Source organism: Rattus norvegicus, chromosome 20 (genome assembly GCF_036323735.1).
Source record: "Rattus norvegicus strain BN/NHsdMcwi chromosome 20, GRCr8, whole genome shotgun sequence".
Taxonomy (NCBI): Eukaryota; Metazoa; Chordata; class Mammalia; order Rodentia; family Muridae; genus Rattus; species Rattus norvegicus.
This window is the reverse complement of record NC_086038.1, coordinates 46,791,364-46,813,746: the sequence shown is the minus strand read 5'-3', so window position 1 is coordinate 46,813,746 and position 22,383 is coordinate 46,791,364. Positions and strand designations below refer to the sequence as shown.

The window sequence follows — 22,383 nt, the reverse complement described above, 5'->3', positions numbered from 1 at the left end:
CATGGGGGATGTATCTAATGTTTATGAAACTTTGTAAGTAGGGGGGAATAGTTTTAATTTTCTTACAGTGTTGCAGGCCAAATCTCGGGCCTTGGACATGCTAACCGCAGGCTGTATCCCTGAGCTATATAAATGTAGCCCGGAATATTGGGAGAGGTAGAAGCTAGCTCTCAATAAGTAGTCAGTGAGGATGCGTTTGAGAGCCACTAAATGCTTCCAGATCTCTTCTACGGCTGGGACAGTGTATTGGTTAGCACGCACGTGCCATTGTGACTCTGTTCGGTGTGTTTTTACAGACGGAAGCCCGTTTTAGCCAATACCCTTGGATTTCTTGGTTTTCATAATGTGATTTTCAGACACTGGCTGACCCACACCAGAGAAAGATTGAGTTTCTAATGTAGGCAAGTAAATAAATTCAACCCAAATCATTCAAGTGATCTCATTCCTCCCCCTACTGTGGACCTCTGTGGGGGTGGGGGTGGGGGTGGGGGTGGGGATGGGGTGCAAGTGGGGGTGGGAGTGGGGAAGGGGTGGGGGTGCGGGTGGGATGGAGGTGGGGTGGGGGTCGGGGTGGGGAAGGGGTGGGGGTGCGGGTGGGATGGAGGTGGGGTGGGGGTCGGGGTGGGGAAGGGGTGGGGGTGCGGGTGGGATGGAGGTGGGGTGGGGGTCGGGGTGGGTGGGGGCGGAGTGGTTGATCATCCCTGAAGAGATGAGACTTGTGCTATGCCCGTCTGCAGTCTGAAACGGCTTCAGGTTTGTCTCTGAGGAGCCCTATTTGTCTCGAGAGCAACAGTCAGCAACATCCTATGTAAAGCCTGCAGCGGCACCCATGTAGCCGTCCTGACAGGCGTGACATTTTGCTGGGAAACCTACCTACTTGGAATATAAATGCATATCTCTCTCCTGAGAGGGAGCTTGGGTTTCTGTGGCTTTTAACTCGACATCCTCATGCTGTGGCTGTGGTTCCATGCTCTAGATTTCTGTTTCTTTGTGGTCACGCCGACTTTGTTCTGAGCTGTGGTGAGGCAGGAAGAAGCGCCGTAGAGAAGTGACCGAAAACGTGCACTCTAACTCTACCCCCTTGGAAGCAGTTAGTCACGCTAAGGTTGCTTAAATAGTTAACGATAGGGATCTAGGCTGGCGACACAGCTAACCAGGTAGAGGTGCCTGCCACTGCGCCTGGTGACCTGAGCTCAACCCCTGCACGGTTGAATAAGAGAGCCAAGCCAGGCGCACACACACACACACACACACACACACACACGCAGACACACGCACACGCACATGCACACGCGCACACACCAAACACGTTAAAAGGTGTTTTTAAGAGATCTTAGCCTATAAGAGGAGAGTTATAAGATAGACCTTCTGATCATAGCTAAAGAGCTATAAATAACTAAATAAGTAATGACAACAGAGTGTTGGCCGGACACTTATTCTGCTGACGTGAACTCAGACTCTAGAAAACTTTGGGAGTGCTGTTTCCTGCTGGTTTGCCCTAAAGTTAAATGTACACTGGAGTGTAGGGCACTTCTTGGAAAAACCTATTACTGAGCAAGTACAGAATGTGAATCATTCCTCGCCTGAAATACAGGACTGATGTTTACAGGGCAATTGTCCAAAAATATCCTGGCGGCTCGAGAGCGTTTCAGGGCTCATCGCTGTTTGCGTTCCTTAAAATACAAGCCGTGTTGGTACACTGCAAACCCACTTAAAATTTAAATTTCTCCTGAGAGTCCTATCCAGCGCTTAGGGCTTTTTGTCTTTTTTTAGCAAAGGGCTCTTTCCTGGCCTTAAAATATTTTTCAGAGATGTGATATGTGCAGAAGACCATTAGTGCCTTTAGTTTTCCCGGAACTGAGCCAAACTGCAAACGCATTGCCGAGGACGTCCAGCAGAGAAGTTCTTCCTGGAAAGGGCTATCTGTTGCGGCTGGAATCTCAAAGCACTGACTGTTTTCAAAGGTGTCCCGTTATTCTGTGCATAGATGGCTTCTGGCCGATGAACTTGAGAGCACGTAGAGCAAGGACAGGCCTTGAACCTCTTTTGTGGTACTGTTTTTTTCCCCCCAGACAGGGCCTTGTTCTTCTGTCCTTTACAGAATGAGCTTGGCGACGGTTTTCCAGCACTGTAACAGAATACCTCAGAAAATCCACACTGGCTGAGTTGCAGAGTTTCAGCCTGCGCTCCCTCGCCCCAGTCACCGTGGCCCTGGGGTGGATGGTATGGACTGGGGGTTGTGGCAACAGAGCAGCAGCTCAGCTATGACCACTGGGAAGCAGAGAGAGCTCGCTTTTACCACAAAACCTTCCCCCTGCGCCAACACCCACCCAGGGTTATCTCCACGGAGTCAGAGCACCTCTGCACTGGGGACTGGCTCCGTGTCCCCTGAGGAAAATCCTTCGAGAGAAAGGGTTTATTGTGGCTCACAGAACCAGAGGAATGGGATCCATGAGGGCAGGAAGGTGTGGCACCAGGACCAGAAAGCTGACTGAGCCTCCGAATCCACATCGGGAAACAGAGAAAGAAGGGCCAGTGGGAGCGCGTGGGCCTGGCCGGAAGGCTCACAGCCCGCCCCTAGTGGTGTAACTTTCTTCAGTAGGACCGAGCCCTTGAGTCTACAGCATCCCAGACAGTGCTGCCAAGCGGGGGACTACGTGTTTAAACACACCAGAGAAGGAGAAGGCTCGTAATCCCACAACGGGGATCATGCCTTCAGCGCCCGAGTTTCAGAGACTGTTGCCATTCAAAACCAAAACAAGCTTCCAAGTAGAAAGGCGTGACTTTAGTGTGTGGGTAGGGCTATTGTAACTTAAATAGTTCTCAGTCACAGACTTTATTAGATGACAGCATGATGATGTCCCAGCGTGTCAAAAGGCCGGACAAGCAAAATAATTTAAAGAAAAGTTTACGTGCAGAGATTTGTAAAGGAGTCCAAGGACAGATTTATCAAATTAAAAATAGGAAAAGAGGGGTTGGGGATTTAGCTCAGTGGTAGAGCGCTTGCCTAGGAAGCGCAAGGCCCTGGGTTCGGTCCCCAGCTCCGGGGAAAAAAAAAAAAAAAAAAAAAAAAACCAAAAAAAAAAATGTAAAAAAAATAGGAAAAGAGAAATCCTACAAAATTACCAAAGCTGCAAAGTTACTCTTTCCTTCACAGGAGAAAATGATTCAAACAATTACTGTGTGTGAAATAGCCATACATCTTCAGATTGGGATGCTGTGTGTAGAGAGACAAGAGAGAGGGAAGGATTCATTCACTTGGGGAATGAGCCCACCGAGGTGGCCGTTTCGGAGTTATTTTGCAGTATTTTGTTTCAGGTGTTACCCCAAGAGGATCTTCAGGTACAGTTGCTTTCTGTCAGGGACCTTGATGCTCACATTCATGGCGTTTTACAGGGAAAGATTAAAGCAAACTCAGCAACTGATAAAGCATGTGAGGGGCCTGGCACGGTGGTGCGCGCATGTGCAAACCCAGCACTCTAGAGACTGAAGAGGCAGGAAGAGTTCCTGTAGGAAACCCACCTCAACCTCACGCCCTCGCAAAGCCACACAGGTCAGCCAGAGATGATGTCAGGTGCAAGCTTCTAGGGTTTTTGGTTTTCGGCGAAGTCACGAAAACAGCCTTCCACTCATCCCACAGTGCTTCTGATAGTGTCCTCTGAGTTTTGCCAACAGGAAACCTTGGTGCATCAGTCACATGGGCCTGGCTCATGGCCTGTGTGGGTGACCTTCAAGTACCCAGCCCCACCAGTGATCAAGCCGCTACTAACCACGTCCCCACCATAAATCATACTGTTAGCTTAGGCTGTCTGCCATAGCCAAAAGCCCCAGGAAAACAGAAACACTCCTATCAAGCAGAGAATTCTAAGAACTTAAAAGTCACCTTCGAGGAGCTGGAAGCCCGGCCTTATTTTAGAATGTGAAGAGTGTTACACCGTAAAACGGGGTTGTTCTGATCCTCTGGGCTGTACTCTTTTCTAACCCTGGAGTCAAATGTCCGTCTGCTGCTGTCAGCACAGCCTCTCAAGTTCTGCCTCCAGATTCCCTACTGCACAGAGCTCTTGGGCCATTCTCTGGATTCAGTGCTGTATTTGGGTTTCTGTCGCTGTGATAAAAAACTGTGACAGGAAAGGGTTTATTTCATCTTCCAGTCTGTAGTCTGTCATCCAAGGACGTCAGGGTGGGAACCTGGAGGCAGGAGCTGGTGCAGAGGCCATGACAGGGTGCTGCTTACTGGCTTGCTTCTCAGTTTGCTCGGCCAGCCTGCTTTCTGATAACACCCAGGCCCACCCACTCCGGGGGAGCGGACTGCCCCCAAACAAGACCAGCTTGTAGCCCCAGCTCCATAGGGTCCAATGCCTTCTCTGTTTTCAAGGGATTCCACATGCACACGCACACGCACACACACTTTAAAAAATAAATTTAAGCTGCATAATACTGGCACACGACTTTAATCCCAGCACTTAGGAAGCAGAGGCAGGAGGATCTCTATGAGTTCCAGGACAGCCAGGGCTACATAGAGAAACCCTGCCTCAAAAAACCAAAGATAGATAGATGGATAGATAGATGGACGGACAGACGGACAGACAGATAGATAGATAGATATAGATGGATAGAAGGATACAAATACATACATACATACATACACACACACACACACACACACACACACACACACATACATACATACATACATACACAGATTTACAAGTGCTTGCTTCTCCTGCAACTCCAGGGACTTGTATGTCCTCTTTTGGCCTCTATTACATCTGCAAACATACACACACACACACACACACACACACACACACACACACACACACTTCACAAAACAAAACAGAATCTCCAGGTTCTTTGAATGCATGGATTACCACCTAGGTACAAAATATTTTCTTAGTATGTAGACTAATGGGCTATGGCTTTCCTACATGTATCTCACTATTTTTTTATTCTTTTTTTTTTTTTTTTTTTTTTTGGAGCTGGGGACCGAACCCAGGGCCTTGCGCTTGCTAGGCAAGCGCTCTACCACTGAGCCAAATCCCCAACCCCTCACTATTTTTTTATATGCCGCATTCCCTTATCCCCTCCTACTACTACTTCCCTTCCTTCCCCCAAATCTTCTGTTGTGGTTAATACTGATTGTCGACTTCTTTGGACATGGAATCAACTAAAAGACAAGGCTTTGGGGGCCTGTGTGGGGTCTTCTGGAAGGATTGGCTGAGGAGAGACCCCCTCATCACATTGGTGGCAGCTTCTTCTGGTCAGCAGCCCAGATATGAGGTAGTGGGGAAGGGGCTGTTTCTCTTTGCCTGCTAGTCTTTTCCCCTTGCTGGTGAGTGCATCTACCCTTTAGACATCGCTACAGCTTCTATCCCTTACTGACATCAGAAACAGCTTCTCTGGTCTTCCAGTGTGTGTGTGTGTGTGTGTGTGTGTACGTGTGTGGTTGGAAGTGTGTGTTTGTATGTGGTATATATGTGTGTATGTGGGGTGTGGGAGGTTGTGCATGTGGGGCATATGTTTGTGTATAGTGTTTGTGCATATGGGGGTGTGTTTGTGTGCAGTGTGTGTGGGGGGACGTGTGAGTTATGTGCATTGTGTGTGGTGTGTGTGTAGTGTGTGTGTGGTATGTGTGCATGTGGGGAGTATTGTGTGGTGTCTGTGTCTGTGGTATGTGTGCATGCAGTATGTATGGGTGTGTGGTGTGTGTATGCATGTGTGTGGTGTGTTCAAATCTAGATCTCACATTTGAGAGGAAAGCATGACAGTCATTCTGAGTGGCATCATGTCACTTAACATGATGATCTCCAGTTCCATGTGTTTCCTGAAAATGACATAATTGCATGCCTTATGACTCTGTTGTGAGTGAAATTCTCTCATCTCATCTCCCCCCACGTGTGTGTGTCTGTGTATGTGTGTGTGCATGTGTGTGTGCATGTGTGTGTGTGTGTCGCACTTTCCTTACACATGTTAGTGCATATGTAGGCTGGCCCCTCTAGTTGGCTGTGTGAACAGTGCTGTCCTGACATGGTGAGTAAGTGCCTCTCTGCTATGTTGTTGGACACGCTATGCTGACTTCAAGGATATGCCCAGGGTGGTAAGCCAGACTCTAGGATAGCTTGGTTTTTCTTCAGGGATGAGCCTCCATGGTGGCTGCTGCACTTCCTACTCCCACTAGCAGTTGAGCAGTGTTCCCTCTGGTGGGGAGGAGTGGTCCTTCCTCTTCGTGGGTTATTTTCTTGAGCATAAGCATTCTGACTAGGATGAGATGTGTCCAGGTTCCTTTCTGTTGCTGTGGCAACCAAACACTCTGGCTGAAAGCAACTAAGAGGAGGGGAAGGTATTTGGACAATGCTTGCAGGTTAAAGTTCACCGTTGAGGGAAGGGGCCGAGCTCAAGCAGGAGCTAGGGGGAAAGCCATCTTGCTGGCTCACTCGAGATTCACGTGTAGCTACTAGCTTCCTTGTAGATTCAGGGTCACTTGACCAGGGAATGGCACCACCCACAGTGGGCTGGCCACTCCTACATCAATTAATAATCAAGAGAGTCCCCACACAGACACGCCCACAAGCCAATCTGATCTCAGCGGTCAGCTGACACTCTCTTCTCAGGTGACTTCGGGCTCATCAAGTTGACAGTTAAAGCTAAGTGAGACAGAATGGGCAAAAATACCCAAAGAATACAGTTTTGGTTTGCACTCTCCCGAGAGCTAAGGATGCTTGACTGTTTTTTATATATATCGGGCATTGAGCATTTCTTGAGAAGTATTTGTACAATACACTTGCTTCATTTATGGACGGAATGGTTTAGCTGGCTTTTCTGTTTTGGTGTTGTTTTCTTCAGTTCCCTGTGCATTGTAGATTTTGATCTTTGCTGTCAGATGTATGTACTTGGGAAGCGTCTCTCCCATTCTTCAGGCTCTTTCTAACTCAGAGGAGAACTTTTGTAACTTCATTCCATCCACCAACATCCTCGCTGCTAGTTCTGAGCGCCTGGACTCAAGTCCTGTGCTTCTGATTTGAAGTGTTTCCTGTAGCAATAAGAATTACTCATTAATAGTTATTACATTAATCAACGTACGGGTATGTGTGTATGAGTGTGTGTGTGTGTGTGTGAAGTGAATGCATGTGGGGGTATGTGTATATGAATGTGTCTGTATGAGTGTGTGTGTGTGTGTGTGTGTTGGAGTGTGTGATAGTGTGTGAATGTGTACGAATGTATGTGTGTGAGAGAGTATTGTATGATTGTGTATCTGTGTGTGGGTATGTGAGTGTGTGTATTCGTGTGTGTGTGTGTGTGAGAGAGAGAGTATTGTGTGGTGTGTATCTGAGTGTGTGTGCGCGCATGCGTGTTAGTGAGGATTTAATCCAGGGCCTGGAAGATGCTAGGCAAGTGCTTTGGCACTGGTACTCACCCCAGCCTGGATCCGTCTCTATGACTGTAACTTCACGGTTGTTAGGTAAACATAATTTGGAATGTACTTTAATACACTTCATGCAGCATTAATTTACAGTAAACTTTCCTTCTGACTCTCAAGGTCCCTTAGTATTGATGACATGGTAAGAACAGTGCCTTCACAGGACGTTTGAGCTAATAAAGAACCCTGGAGTGTCACCAAGCATTTCTAATTATAGCTTCTTTGCTTTCAGAGTATGTATGAGACTCTTGGTGGGTCCTCACAGCAGTTGGGGAAACTCTAGGATAATTTTGGTGCGAAAGTTACTGTAAAAGTTATAGTCTGAGTGTGGGGCTCACTTAAGGAAAGGCAGCATAAAATATTCACTATTTGGGGAGAAAAATGTGAATAAACAAGGCAAACAAAACAAAATAGTTCAAGGTTGGAGAGACGCCACCAGGCCAGACAACCTAAATTCAATCAATCTGACTCATATAGTGGAAGAGGGAGCCGACAGACAGGCAGACAGACAGACAGACAGACACACACACACACACACACACACACACACACACACAGACACACACACACACCCAAAGAAGAATAAACATGAAAGAAAGTTCAAAGGTGTGGTAAATTCACAGAACATTATTAACAGACTATCAGGTGTGTTTTTAAAAATTAAGTGTGTGTGTGTGTGTGTGTGTGTGTGTGTGTGTGTGTGTGTGTGTGTACTCGTGCGTATATCAGAAATGCAGCTCTTTACAGAACCATTGTATAAACCAAGCCAAAGCTTCAAAGTCCTGATTTCTGGTGCTAAAATTACACGAACACAATCTCAAATTCACTGAATGACTTCCTACACTTTCCTGAGGAGGAAAAGAATCAAGTTCAAAAGGTAAAAGGATTTAACTGCACAGTAAGGCGTATCACCTTCTTTGGAGAAGAAAAAGCCTTTTAAAACTCAACACACGTTGGGACGGCAAGATGGCTCAGGAGGTAAGACAGCTTGCTATGTGGCCATGCTGCCCAAGTTCCATCCACAGTGACCACTGGGAGATGCGAGTGAAAATCAGGTCACTCCACACCAGAGTGTGGTCGCTTAAGCAAAACGTACCCAGCTTTGGCAAGGCCACAGAGAACCTGGAGCCTCTCCCTTTGCAGAAGGGACATCCATGCATGCTGCTACTTGGGAACACATCTGACAGTTGCTCACAAAGTGCTGATGGCGCTGACATTTGACCCAGAAAGTCCCCTCCTGCACATGTGCTTCAGGGGAATGAAAACCTTTGCACACAGAGACCCACACCTTCAGGTCAGCTTTCATAAGGATAGCCCCAGGCCAGAACAGTCCAGGCGACCATCAGCAGTGAGCAGGGGAGAGACACTGTGAAGCCTGCAGTGTGATGCTTGCTACTCAGGCAGTAAAGAGCAAGGAAGTGTTGAGTGTGCTAGCATGTGACTCGGCTCCCATCTCGGCTCTGGGAGGCTGAGGCAGGAAGTCCCACCTGAACTACATAGCAAGAGGGATCATGTGTCAGTACACACAGGAACAGGGATGAGTCTTTAAATCGTTGTGCTGTGTAAGACTCCAACCACATTGAAGTAGGCATTAAGAGTTTGTCACATGAACAATTTTAACATTTCTATGCTAGATTATTATTGTGGTGTATATGGAGTGTGTGTGTGTTCGTGTGTGTGTGTGTGTGTGTGTGTGTGTGTGTGTGTGTGTGTGTGTGTGTGTCTTGACATGCTGACCTAGATTTCTGTGTACTCAGGCTGACATGGAAACTCCCCATTCTCCACCCTGGGTTCCGGAATGCTGGGATCACAGGTGTGCACTCCCCTCCTTCGCTCACTTGTATTCTTTTGTAAAATCATTTCGTATTTTCATAGAATAAGATCCCCAATTCTTTCTTAGGAAAATACTTTTTTCATTCAGTCAATTTTTAATTTTATCTTGCTTTTGGCTTGAAGATTGCAAACCCAGACAAATTCATTTACCCCTCATGTTTATGCATTCACACAAACCCATCTTTTAGTATTTTTCTTTCAAAGTCTTGCACAATTAGAAAAAAATTAAGTTTCTTAGTTTTAGATAAAATTTAGAGCAAATTTTCCTGTTAACTGGTGGTCACAATCTACGGCTACAAGCAAGAACATGTGTCAGGCCTACAGATAGTTCATGACCCGGTTTTAGTCTTTAAAAATGACTCAGACATTAAAATTTGGCCCCATGGTTACCAAATGATTAACCTGATGTTAGTTTAAAAGTTAGGAAACTTTTTATGTTTAATTAGGTTTACCGTGAGAAAACGGGTCCACATTTTACATTCATTAGAATGTGCGCTAGTGTTTTAATTCATTCTTTATAAACATGAAGGAATCATAAGACTGGATTAAAAAAACATTTTTAATATCTGTCCAAAAACTCAGATGTTCAAGCAATGTGACATTTTATGGCACACAGGCACAGAAGGCAAAGTTGTGGAATACAGAGCAGGTGGGCAAATTTGGAATCTCTCAAAAGTGATCTATAAGTGAATTGCCCCAGAGACCCCACCCCCATCCCCACTCCCACCCCACCCACAGAGCACATCTGTGCTCTGATGTGGTTCATCAAGATCCATGCAAAATTTCTTACTTTGGGAATCTCAAGAGAGAAGAGCCCACTGAGCTGTTTGTTTTGTTCGTTTCTTTGTTTCTTTGTGTCTTGTTTCTGATCCAGGGTCTTACTACACCGCCCTCTTACTACACCGCCCTGGTTTTCCTGGAGCTCACTGTATAAACCAGGTTAGCCTCAAATTCCCCGGGGATCTGCCAGCCTCTGCCTCCCAAGATGTGGGGTGAAAGGTCTCTACCAGCCACCCCAGCCCCCAGCCCCAGGGCAGATGGCCTATGTACAGGAAGCGGGAAGCCAGTGAACCTCAGCAGTAGACTGTGATGGTGACGTGTGGACTGAGCAAGCAATACTAAGGCACCATCGCTGGTGCAGGACAGATGGCTCAGTGGGTAGAGCTCTTGCTCTGAAAGCAGGAAGACCAGAGTTCAGATGCCAGCACCAGCATTAAAGCAGACCATAGCAAGCTCAGATGCCTAATTTGGAGCAGGGTCAGAGACAGATCCCAGGATCTTCCTGGCTGGCCAGCCTAACTGAAAACCATGAGCCTCAGATTCAATAGTAGTCCTTTATCTCAAAGGTGAGGACAAGAGAGATAGAGGAAGACACCGAATGCCCTCTGACCTCTGCATACACACACACACACACACACACACACACACACACACACACACACACACACCACCCTTCTCTCCTGTAGCCCTGGCTGGCCTTAAACTCCCCAGGTAGATCACACTGACTTGTCTGCTGCAATCCTGCCTCTACATCCTGAACACTTGGGTTGATGGTACGAGACACAATGCCTAGCTTTAAAAGCCAGCCTAATTAATCTAAGGATTTTTTCTTAATTAAAAATTTGAGGGGTTGGGGATTTAGCTCAGTGGTAGAGTACTTGCCTAGCAAGCGCAAGGCCCTGGGTTCGGTCCCCAGCTCTGAAAAAAAAAAAAAAAAAGAAAGAAAGAAAGAAAAAAAGAAAAATTTGATTCACAGAGCATCTCTTTATTCTAAATATTTAAGTTACTTTATATCATCATCATCATCATCATCATCATCATCATCATCATCTCAGTGTTTATATGACAAGGAGAGTGGGGCCCGTGTGTAAAATGGTGTGTGTGTGGAGGTCAGAGGACAACTTGTGGAGTCAGCCTTTTCTGCCTGATTCAGGCTCCAGAGATCAAACTGGGGTTTTCAGACTTGAGCCGCAAGGGCTTTTGGCCCCACACTTTCCCCCTGCTCCGAGATTCCCAAATGTTAAAAATACCAACATGCTCATTTTTGACATCTCTCTGTTGTCAGTTAACGTTTCTTATCCACTTGCAAACAAAACTCTCAATGTAGCTTACAAAGTGCTTTTCTTCTGTGAGTCATCAGATCTAAGACAGTGGATGCCCAACATCCCTTCCCTTCCTAAAGGTCCTCATTCTATCCCAATTTTACCTTTGTTACTGTGTGTAACAATCCCGTACACCATGAGACCTTAGAGAGTAACAAATTCTATCCCCACAACACGTGGGAGGATGGTGAGTCCAAGGTCACCTGAGAGTTTCAGAGCAAGGCAAAAACAAAACCAAAACAAGAATAGTATTTTCTTTAGAGAAGGGTTCCTCCCGCCGTGAGCTCCTGACATTTGCTGTAGTGACGTACTGCACTGTGCATTGTGGGATATTCTACAGCACCACCATGGATACTTGATGGTGGCGACCAGTCATGCCTCCAGACGTTAGCCAACATTACCAGAGCATGGAAAGGTCAGGATCTTTCTTGGGTAAGATCCAGAGATACACGGAACAGCTCACAGAGGCAGGCTTTCACCTCACAGATGAACCTTCTGGTCTCCGTGGACTTCAGAGCATCCTTCCTCATTCTCCCCTCCTCTTGCTTTTTCCTTCCTTCCATCCTTTCCTCCTGCTTTCTCTCCCACTCCCCTCAACTCTCTCCTGTCTCCATTCTCCCATCCTCCTCCTCCTTTCCCTCCTTCCTTCCTTTTTCCCTCACCTCCTCCTCCTCCTCCCTCCGTTATTGTTACAATACCTTGTCTTTTGAGACAAGGTCTCACTGTGAAACAGCGGCTAGCCTGGATCTCAGGATCCTCCTGCCTCAGCCCCCTGGATGGTAGGATTACAGAAGTGTGCAGATGCACTGGCAGTTTGTCTAGTGATTGCCTCATCCGATGTGTGGAAGCCGGGACTGCTTTAGATTTACGAACGCCTTTTATTTGTGTTTACACAGAGAGCTTTTCCCCATGTCTTTTTTTTTTTTAAGATTTATTTATTATATATAAGTACACTGTCTTCAAACACACCAGAAGAGGGCATCAGATCCCATTACAGATGGCTGTGAGCCACCATGTGGTTGCTGGGATTTGAACTCAGGACCTCTGGAAAAGCAGTCAGGGCTCTTAACCTCTGAGCCATCTCTCCAGCCCTTCCCCCATGTCTTAACCTGACTCATTTTTGTAGGCACTTTTGTTTTCTTTTGAGAGGAGGAATGCAAATTATGGGCTGAGGACTTTTCAGATTTCTCACAGGCACAGCTCACGTTTAGAGAAGCCACAAGCACACCTTGTATCAGAAATGCAGCTTTTTTACAGAACCACTGCATATACCAAGCCAAAGCTTCAAAGTCCTGATTGTTGCTGCTAAAACCACATGAAAGCAATCTTCAATTCACTGAGTAGTTTCCTACACTTTCCTGAGGAGAAGGAGAATCAGGTTCAGAAGATAAAGGATATAACTGCACAGGATAATTCCAGGGAGGCGTATCACCTTTTTTGGAGAAGAAAAAGCCTTTTAAATCTCAACACACATTTGCATGGCAAGATGGCTCAGGAGGTTAAACAACTTGCTGTGTGGCTGTGCTGCCCGAGTTCAACCCACAGAGCCCACATAAATGTTGAAAGAGGGAACCAACTTCACACACACACACACACACACACACACACAAACACACACGCATTTACACACACACGCACACACACAAACACACATCCACTTACACACACGCACTTACACACACACGCACTTACACACACGCACACACACAAACACACACGCACTTACACACACACACTTACACACCTTTTTAAAAAAATGAACACACACTGCCAAGTACGGTAGGCTCACACTTGTAATCCTAGTACGCAGTAGAGTAGGACCCAGGGGTCAGAAGTTCCAGGCCAGGTTGAGCAATGTGAGTCTCTTGAAGAAAAGAAAACTAATAATAAAAAAAGGAGAGAAAACAGAAAAAGAAAAAAGAAAAGAAAAGAAAAGAAAACCTTTACCCAGGGAAAGCAGCACCCTTCGTTTCTAACAGCATCAGCTATCCCGGCATGGTGCTGTGTGCTTTTAATCCTGGCATTTCGGGAAGTGGAGGTAGGTGGCTCTCTGTGAATTGAAGCCTGGTTTATGTAGCAAGGTCCAGGTCAGCCAGGGGATACAGAAGACCTTTTCTAAACAAAACAGAGAACAAAGACAGCCACTGATGTATTAAATATAAGTGTACTATGGCTCATGGTAGACGTTTTAGATTTCTTTCCAGTGTGCGCAAAATAGTTAGCTTTTAATTACTTTAATGTCAAAGTGGCACGTGGACAGAAAAACAACAGTCTTCCCAATAGGGGAAAACATTAGTGATTAAGAAAGCATTATGAGCAACTTCCTAAGTGCTGGTTCAGCCTAGCAATACTGAGCCCACGTCTTAAGACCTTTGAGGAACTATGGTAGGAGCTGCAGAGCCCTGCAGGCAGACAAGGTACATGGGTCACCTCCCAGTGTCATATCATGTGGCTTGGTGGTCAGTGGGAGAGAACTTGCTTCATCCGCACAGCCAAACGCAAACACAACCGATAGATAAATAACAAAGAAAGACGCAAAACAAATGCAGGACTGTGGCACCGAAGGGGAAATCGGAAGTCATGTACAAGTCAGAACCAGTGGGAAATCGGACTAAGATAGAAAACAAAAAACAACCTAAATCGATAAAAGAAAGATGATGACATAGGCTGACACCTTACTGCTGTATGGGACTCTGCCAGGACACAAACCCACACACCCCTAGGAGCCCCCGAGTGGCTGGGCAGGGAAGGTGGTTGCTCTGTAACTTGGCTCTGTTGGTAGAGGCAAGAAATATTTGAAGACAAAACAGAGAAGTGTGCGGGGCACTGGTGGCTCACGCTTTTAAGCTCCGCACTGGAGACATAGAGGCAGGCTGGTCTGCATGAGTTCAAGGCCAGCCTAGTCCACAGAGAGAGTTCCTGGACAGCCAGGGCTACACAGAGAAACCCTGTCTCACAAAACAAACAAGCAAATAACAACACCAGAGAAGTTTACTCTGAAGGCTAATTTGTAATTAACTCCAAGCTTTCAAAGGACCACCTCATAAAAATACAAACGCTTACTTACCAACATCAGCAAGTTCACAATATTTCACGACAGAAAAGGCCATCATCTCACATGCCTGTCACCCCAAGGAAGGTCCCCACACATCTACCTGTCATCATGGCCAACGCTGGCAATGAATGGTTTTAAATCAACATTTCTGGTTTTTAAACTTAAATTTTTTTATGTCTAGACACTTTACATTTTATTATTACAAACTTTGCTTATCAGTTCTTTGGCAATTTCATACATGCACATAAACATTCTGGTCACTCTCCTTACCCCACTCCTGTCTCCTTCCCTCCCCTAATCTTCCTATGGTCTCTTTCCCAGATCTGGGACTTTTGGGTTGTTTTGTGACCCATTTAGTTTATTCAGGGCTACCCATATGACCATTGTAATGGGATTCTCCACTGAGGTCACCAGGGAGTATACAACTAAAGGCAGTGCCTACCCCCCTACCCCACCCCTGAATCTATCAATGCCCGGTATGGCCCTCTAGGCTCCTCCTGCATCTATGCCGAGCTGTTGAAAGAACCATTTTCTTTATGCACAGCCACTCAGTACAGTTGTTGAGAGATCGTGTTTCCAATGGCTGAGCATTGAGCCTCTCTCCCTGTCTTCTGAGTCTTCCCTTCAGCCATTCAAAAACATTAATGAAACTGATACATTCCCAAGTCTGATGGAAACAAAAGAGCAAATAGAGAAACCATGTGGGCCAATGTAAAAGTATCTAGCCTTATGCACTCTACAGACATTTCAATGTTGAAGCCTTAAAATGTCAAGAGAACAGAGAATGGCCCATGGGATGAAGGCAATATTTGTAAGGCTTATAGGTGACAAAGGACACATATATAGACTGTATAAAAAACAGTGACAGGCTAGGTGTGGTCACACATTTACAAGCATAGCACTTGCAGAGTGAAGGCAAGAAGATCAGGAGTTCAAGGCCAGCCTCTGCTAAATGCTGATTTTAAAGACCAGCCTGGAATATACAAGACCCTGTATTGTGGAATTTCTAAACACAGCTCACAAGAAGAAGAAACAGGAGGGAGAGGAGGAGGGGGAGGAGGAGGAGGAGAAGGAGAGAAGGAGGAGGAAGAAGAGGAGGAGGAGGAAGAGGAGGAGGAGGAGGAGGAGGAGGAGGAGGAGGAGAAGAAGGAGAAAGGGATTGGGGAGTCATCATTGAACTCATAACAAGATGCTCACCATCAGCGACCACTGGGAGATGCGAGTGAAAATCAGGTCACTCCACACCAGAGTGTGGTCGCTTAAGCAAAACGTACCCAGCTTTGGCAAGGCCACAGAGAACCTGGAGCCTCTCCCTTTGCAGAAGGGACATCCACGCATGCTGCTACTTGGGAACACATCTGACAGTTGCTCACAAAGTGCTGATGGCATTGACATTTGACCCAGAAAGTCCCCTCCTGCACATGTGCTTCAGGGGAATGAAAACCTTTGCACACAGAGACCCGAACCTTCAAGCCAGCTTTCATAAGGATAGCCCCAGGCCGGGACAGCCCAGGCGACCATCAGCAGTGAGCAGAGGAGAGACACTGTGCAGCTTGCAGTGTGATGCTTGCTACTCAGGCAGTAAAGGGTACTGAGTGTGCCAACATGTGACTGCCATCTCGGCTCTGGGAGGCTGAGGCAGGAAGTCCCACCTGGACTACATAGCAAGAGGGATCATGTGTCAGTACACGCAGGCACAGGGATGAGTCTAAATCATTGTGCTGCTGTAAGACTCCAACCACACTGAAGTAGGCATTAAGAGTTTGTCACATGAACAATTTTAACATTTTTATGCTATATTATTATTGTGTGTGTGTGTGGAGAATGTGTGTATGTATATGAAGTCTCTCTCTCTTTCTCTGTGTGTGTGTATCTCAGCACATGTGTAGTGTAGAGGTCAGAGGACGTCTTTCGGGGTTGGTTCTTTCCATCTACCATTGCATCTGGGGATTGAATTCAGGCCATGGGACTTGAATTGTGCTTTTACCTGCTCAGTCAGCTTATGAGCCCTCATATGTAGCCTTTAAGAAACTAATTCTGGGGGTTGGGGATTTAGCTCAGTGGTAGAGCGCTTGCCTAGCAAGCGCAAGGCCCTGGGTTCGGTCCCCAGCTCCAAAAAAGAAAAAGAAAAAAGAAAAAGAAGAAAAAAGAAAGAAACTAATTCTGGGGGGGCTGGGAGATGACTTGGTGGTCAAGACTCCTGAGTGCTCTTCCAGAGGACCAGAGTTTGATTCCCAGCACCCACATGATGGCTCACAACTGTCTGTAATTCCACTACCAGGGATTGGGTGCACTTTTCTGTCCTCTGTGGGCACTGCATGCATATGGTGCACAGACATGCACGCGGGCAGAACACCCATATGTATAAAGTAAAAATAAACAGATAAACAAGCCAAATCTGTAAGTGAAACCCCTCCTGTAAAGAAAACCTAAAGTTCACATGTTTTCAAGTGAATTGTCCCAAAAATTTAATGAGGAAATAATACGGGTCATAACTTTTGTTTTTAGAATACAGAGAAGAGAGTACTTAAAAATTTGTGTCACGAAGCCAGTCTGGGTTGGATCTCAGAGCCTAACAAAACCTTTAAGACGACCACAGGACCCTCTTGCTAGTAACTGGGAATACAGAAGTCCTGAACAACACGGGTCTTAGCCACCATCACTGTTGGGAGGCTGAGATAATCAACTCCTGAGAAGGAAGTGTCTCTTGGCTCAGGGTCTCAGAAGTTCATGATCCCGGTTTCCTGACCCTGTTGCTCTGGGGCTGCAGGGACAGAGAACGGTGGCGGAAGCACACAGTAGAGCACTGCTTGCCTCAAGGCGTCTGGGAAACAGAGGAGTTGGGGGTCCTAGCACATATCCTTCAAGGACCGCCAGTCAAGGGCCCACTTCCTCCAAATAGAACACCCTCTCGGAGTCCTTATCACCTCCTGGGGACCAACCTCTCCGCACGCGAGGTCTGGGGATTCACACCCCGCTCCAAATCACAGCGTAGTAGGAACACTACCGAAGAACTCAACGAACTCGCTTTCATGAAACTCGGTGAGGTCCTGCTGCTTGCCCGACACACAGTAGGTGCTTTATCCGTGTTACCCGTTCTCGCCGCCCTCCCACAAATAGATGGCTGTTTGTCCAAGTCTATTTACAGCTATGCACGCGCAGCTCTGGCTTCCTCTGAGCCAATTCCATTTCACGGACAGAAGGACTCCCTCCTTCCGCCGGTTTTCTGGATACTGTAGTTCACCACGAGGGAGGTAAACAGCCCAGGATTAGATGTCCTCGTTTCAAAGCTGTGAAGTACCGAAACCAAGCAGGAAGTGAAGGCGGAGCGCGTGTCCTCCGGGAGCGGGATCGGCTCTTGGCTGTCGCTGGAATGCAGCCGCTACCGCAGCTGCGGACCTGTTTGCCCAACCGGACTGATCTTTTCCAAAAGAACATTTGATTTGCTGAGAACCATAACAGTGCATTTTATTAGACGCCAATGGTGTGCCAGACGTGGGCAATGTATGGCTCGGCAGTTCCAAATCTCATCTGAAATAGATACTCCTTCCAGTCTTAATATCTATACAAAGAATAAGTCAGCTCCCCAAGAAGGGTTCTGTACAAAACAGCCACATAGATTATTTGTTGAAATGCTAACAGATTGGTTTGGGAAAATATATATGAAAGGAATTCAAAAGTACAGACTGGCACAGTGCCATACATACTCCTGTGTTCTAGACCCGCGGAGGCTGAAGTAGGATGGGGAGGTTGAGGCCAGCCTGGGCTACATACTAAGATCCTTTCTGATATAGACAGGGACGGGGAGGAAGAAATGAAAGGGTGAAGGAAGCAGAAACCTACAAATGTCAGGAGGAGAAAACGTTTAAATGCTTTCAGTGGCGTCACTCCTGTGTCCAGGACAGGTATAGAGCGGAAACTATTACCAAACCCCTGCAATTCATGGGTCCCAGGACTTGTGGACCACATTGTCACCTTGCATTTTTTACATGTTATCAATAAGGCTTTACAAACAATTGAATTGAATTTGGCAGATTAGGAAGGGATGGGGAATCATAAACAACTTCTCCTTAATAGTAAAACTCGATCAGAGGCAGGGAAGAAGAAAAAGTCTTCTAAACCGAAATGTGCAAGGGTCACAGTCAAGCTAAGACTCTCCATTCCTGGGATAGAGTCCAGACCCAGAAGAGGCTCATGCCTTCAGAAATGCTTGTGGAGAAACACCCCTGGCTGGGAGCGACAGGCCGCACACACCCTCTGTCTGTCTGAGCTGCACCCGGGTGAGGAGTCAGCGGCTGCTGTCACTCACGGCACTTCCTGTGCAATCCCCACGCATCTCTGCAGAGACCACAGAAGTGGGGTAGGGAGCAAGCATCTCATTAACCAACCCCACAGTCAGAGCCGGAGCAGACATTCTTGACGACCAGCCCAGTTGGACAAAGATGCCGGGCCCTCGGGGACTCTACTCCGCTTTTCCCTGCTGTTCACTAAACATCTCAGAGACTACATCCTCTCTGGTCGATCCTTTCATCGCAAACGTGGGGGCGGGGAGCTGTTGAGATGGGTCTGCGGCTTCTGTTGCCACAGTGATATCGTGCACTGTGTAAAGATTATCCCTGTAGTATTCAGAGGCTGAGTTCTGGCCCCAAGATCAGGTTGCAGTCTGGACATGGGCATCGTATTGACCGATGTGCTATAAAAAATGTTCCCCCCAATAATCTGATTGGGTGATAAAAGGCTAAGCTTGTGACTGGGAGAGAGGAAGGTGGAAGTTAGTATCAGGTAGGGGGTCTCAGGTAAGAGGAGAAGGACAGATGAGGTAGAAGATGAGGTCGCCATGAGGCAGGATGTGGACGCACAAGACTCAGTTGGTAAGTAGTGGGGCACGTATGTGGTTATTAATAGCCTAGCCAGGGGAAGTCCCACACCCATGGATCCCGACCCGCAGCAGCTCTCTGCTCCCAAACCCCGTGGGAGAGAGACCTCACCGCCTGGTCAGGTGGGCACTCCTGAGGCTGCAGAGCGGAGGAGACCACCAACACTGCCCACCCCTGCCCACATCCCTGGCCCAAGAGGCAACTGTATAAGGCCTCTGGGTTCCCGTAGGGGAGGGCCCAGGAGCGGCAGGACCCCTGCGCCTGAGACACCGCCGGAACCTGAAGGAAACAGACCGGATAAACAGTTCTCTGCACCCAAATCCCGTGGGAGGGAGAGCTAAACCTTCAGAGAGGCAGACAGGCTGCCGCAGAGAGCTCCTGGGCAGCACCCTGCGAGCAAACTTGAGCCTCGGGACCACAGGTAAGACCAACTTTTCTGCTGCAAGTGACCTGCCTGGTGAACTCAAGACACAGGCCCACAGGAACAGCTGAAGACCTGTAGAGAGGAAAAACTACACGCCCGAAAGCAGAACACTCTGTCCCCATAACTGGCTGAAAGAAAACAGGAAAACAGGTCTACAGCACTCCTGACACACAGGCTTATAGGACAGTCTAGCCACTGTCAGAAATAGCAGAACAAAGTAACACTAGAGATAATCTGATGGCGAGAGGCAAGCGCAGGAACCCAAGCAACAGAAACCAAGACTACATGGCATCATCGGAGCCCAATTCTCCCACCAAAATAAACATGGAATATCCAAACACACCAGAAAAGCAAGATCTAGTTTCAAAATCATATTTGATCATGATGCTGGAGGACTTCAAGAAAGACGTGGAGAACTCCCTTAGAGAACAAGTAGAAGCCTACAGAGAGGAATCGCAAAAATGCCTGAAAGAATTCCAGGAAAACATAAATAAACAAGTAGAAACCCATAGAGAGGAGACCCAAAAATCCCTGAAAGAATTCCAGGAAAACACAATCAAACAGTTGAAGGAATTAAAAATGGAAATAGAAGCAATCAAGAAAGAACACATGGAAACAACCCTGGATATAGAAAACCAAAAGAAGAGACAAGGAGCTGTAGATACGAGCTTCACCAACAGAATACAAGAGATGGAAGAGAGAATCTCGGGAGCAGAAGATTCCATAGAAATCATTGACTCAACTGTCAAAGATAATGTAAAGCGGAAAAAGCTACTGGTCCAAAACATACAGGAAATCCAGGACTCAATGAGAAGATCAAACCTAAGGATAATAGGTATAGAAGAGAGTGAAGACTCCCAGCTCAAAGGACCAGTAAATATCTTCAACAAAATCATAGAAGAAAACTTCCCTAACCTAAAAAAAGAGATACCCATAGACATACAAGAAGCCTACAGAACTCCAAATAGATTGGACCAGAAAAGAAACACCTCCCGTCACATAATTGTCAAAACACCAAACGCACAAAATAAAGAAAGAATATTAAAAGCAGTAAGGGAAAAAGGTCAAGTAACATATAAAGGCAGATCTATCAGAATCACACCAGACTTTTCGCCAGAAACTATGAAGGCCAGAAGATCCTGGACAGATGTCATACAGACCCTAAGAGAACACAAATGCCAGCCCAGGTTACTGTATCCTGCAAAACTCTCAATTAACATAGATGGAGAAACCAAGATATTCCATGACAAAACCAAATTTACACAATATCTTTCTACAAATCCAGCACTACAAAGGATAATAAAGGGTAAAGCCCAACATAAGGAGGCAAGCTATACCCTAGAAGAAGCAAGAAACTAATCGTCTTGGCAACAAAACAAAGAGAAGAAAAGCACACAAACATAACCTCACATCCAAATATGAATATAACAGGAAGCAATAATCACTATTCCTTAATATCTCTCAACATCAATGGCCTCAACTCCCCAATAAAAAGACATAGATTAACAAACTGGATACGCAATGAGGACCCTGCATTCTGCTGCCTACAGGAAACACACCTCAGAGACAAAGACAGACACTACCTCAGAGTGAAAGGCTGGAAAACAACTTTCCAAGCAAATGGTCAGAAGAAGCAAGCTGGAGTAGCCATTCTAATATCAAATAAAATCAATTTTCAATTAAAAGTCATCAAAAAAGATAAGGAAGGACACTTCATATTCATCAAAGGAAAAATCCACCAAGATGAACTCTCAATCCTCATCTTCGGTTGGTTTATATACAAGTGTGCAATTTCTAGGCTTGAAAGTAAAATGATGCTATCTGGTGCTGGATAGAGGAGCCTTATTTTTTATTATGGCAGCTTGCTATTTTTGTAACATGGTGATTTGGTTGAACACAATAAAGTACAGTAGTAACTGATCTCCCCTTCTTCCTGGATGAGCAAGCAGATGATTAAATGTTGATGTCAGCATCCTTGAGCATATTCAGATGAGCTTCTGCTTCTGTTGAAAAGGATGCTGTGTTTGATTGTGGTCCGAAGCTTTGAAGCACTACTTGGCATCTCCTTCCTTGGAGGTCTCACTGTTTAAACATAACAGATTTGATAGCTTGTTGGTAAGGTGAGGTCCAGCTTGTCTCCACTAGGTCATCTTCATGTGAATCCGGTGGTTATACGGTTTTGTTCTAGGGATATTTCATTTTTTTAATAACGGTTTTAGCTGACATTCATGGAGAGAATGAATCCTTAGAACTGTGCCACTAGTGAAAGGAAATCCTGTCTAGAGTATGTTTCTTTACAAAGCTGTGTCACACCATCCTTTGGACCCTCTGCTGGAAAAGTAGAATCAAGTCTCAAATAATGCCTTTTAAATTGTATCCTCTAGTATTATAGATGTAGGACAGTACTGTATCATACCTCTGTGGATGTAAAATAGCTTGTACCTGCTTTATGATACGTAGTAGTGACCGTGCTTTATCAGAGCTGTTTTTAATGATGTTGCTCAGAATGTTTTCTTTCCAGATGATGATTGAGAAGCTAATTTAAAAAAAAAATGGTGCCAGGTACCACAAGAGTAACAGAACTGTGCTGTTTTCTGGGATTTTGTTTTTTTACTTTTTTTTTTTTTAATTTTTGTTTCTTTTTTTTTTTTCTCTTTTTTTTTCGGAGCTGGGGA

At 46.1% G+C, this 22,383-nt stretch overlaps 1 protein-coding gene across 3 annotated transcripts in view; it reads left to right on the top strand.

Moving 5' to 3' along the window:
- The window catches only part of Ccdc162 (coiled-coil domain containing 162), a 192,940-nt gene that overhangs the window by 6,470 nt on the left and 164,087 nt on the right, over positions 1–22,383 (top strand). The gene's annotated exons all lie outside the window — the stretch shown is intronic.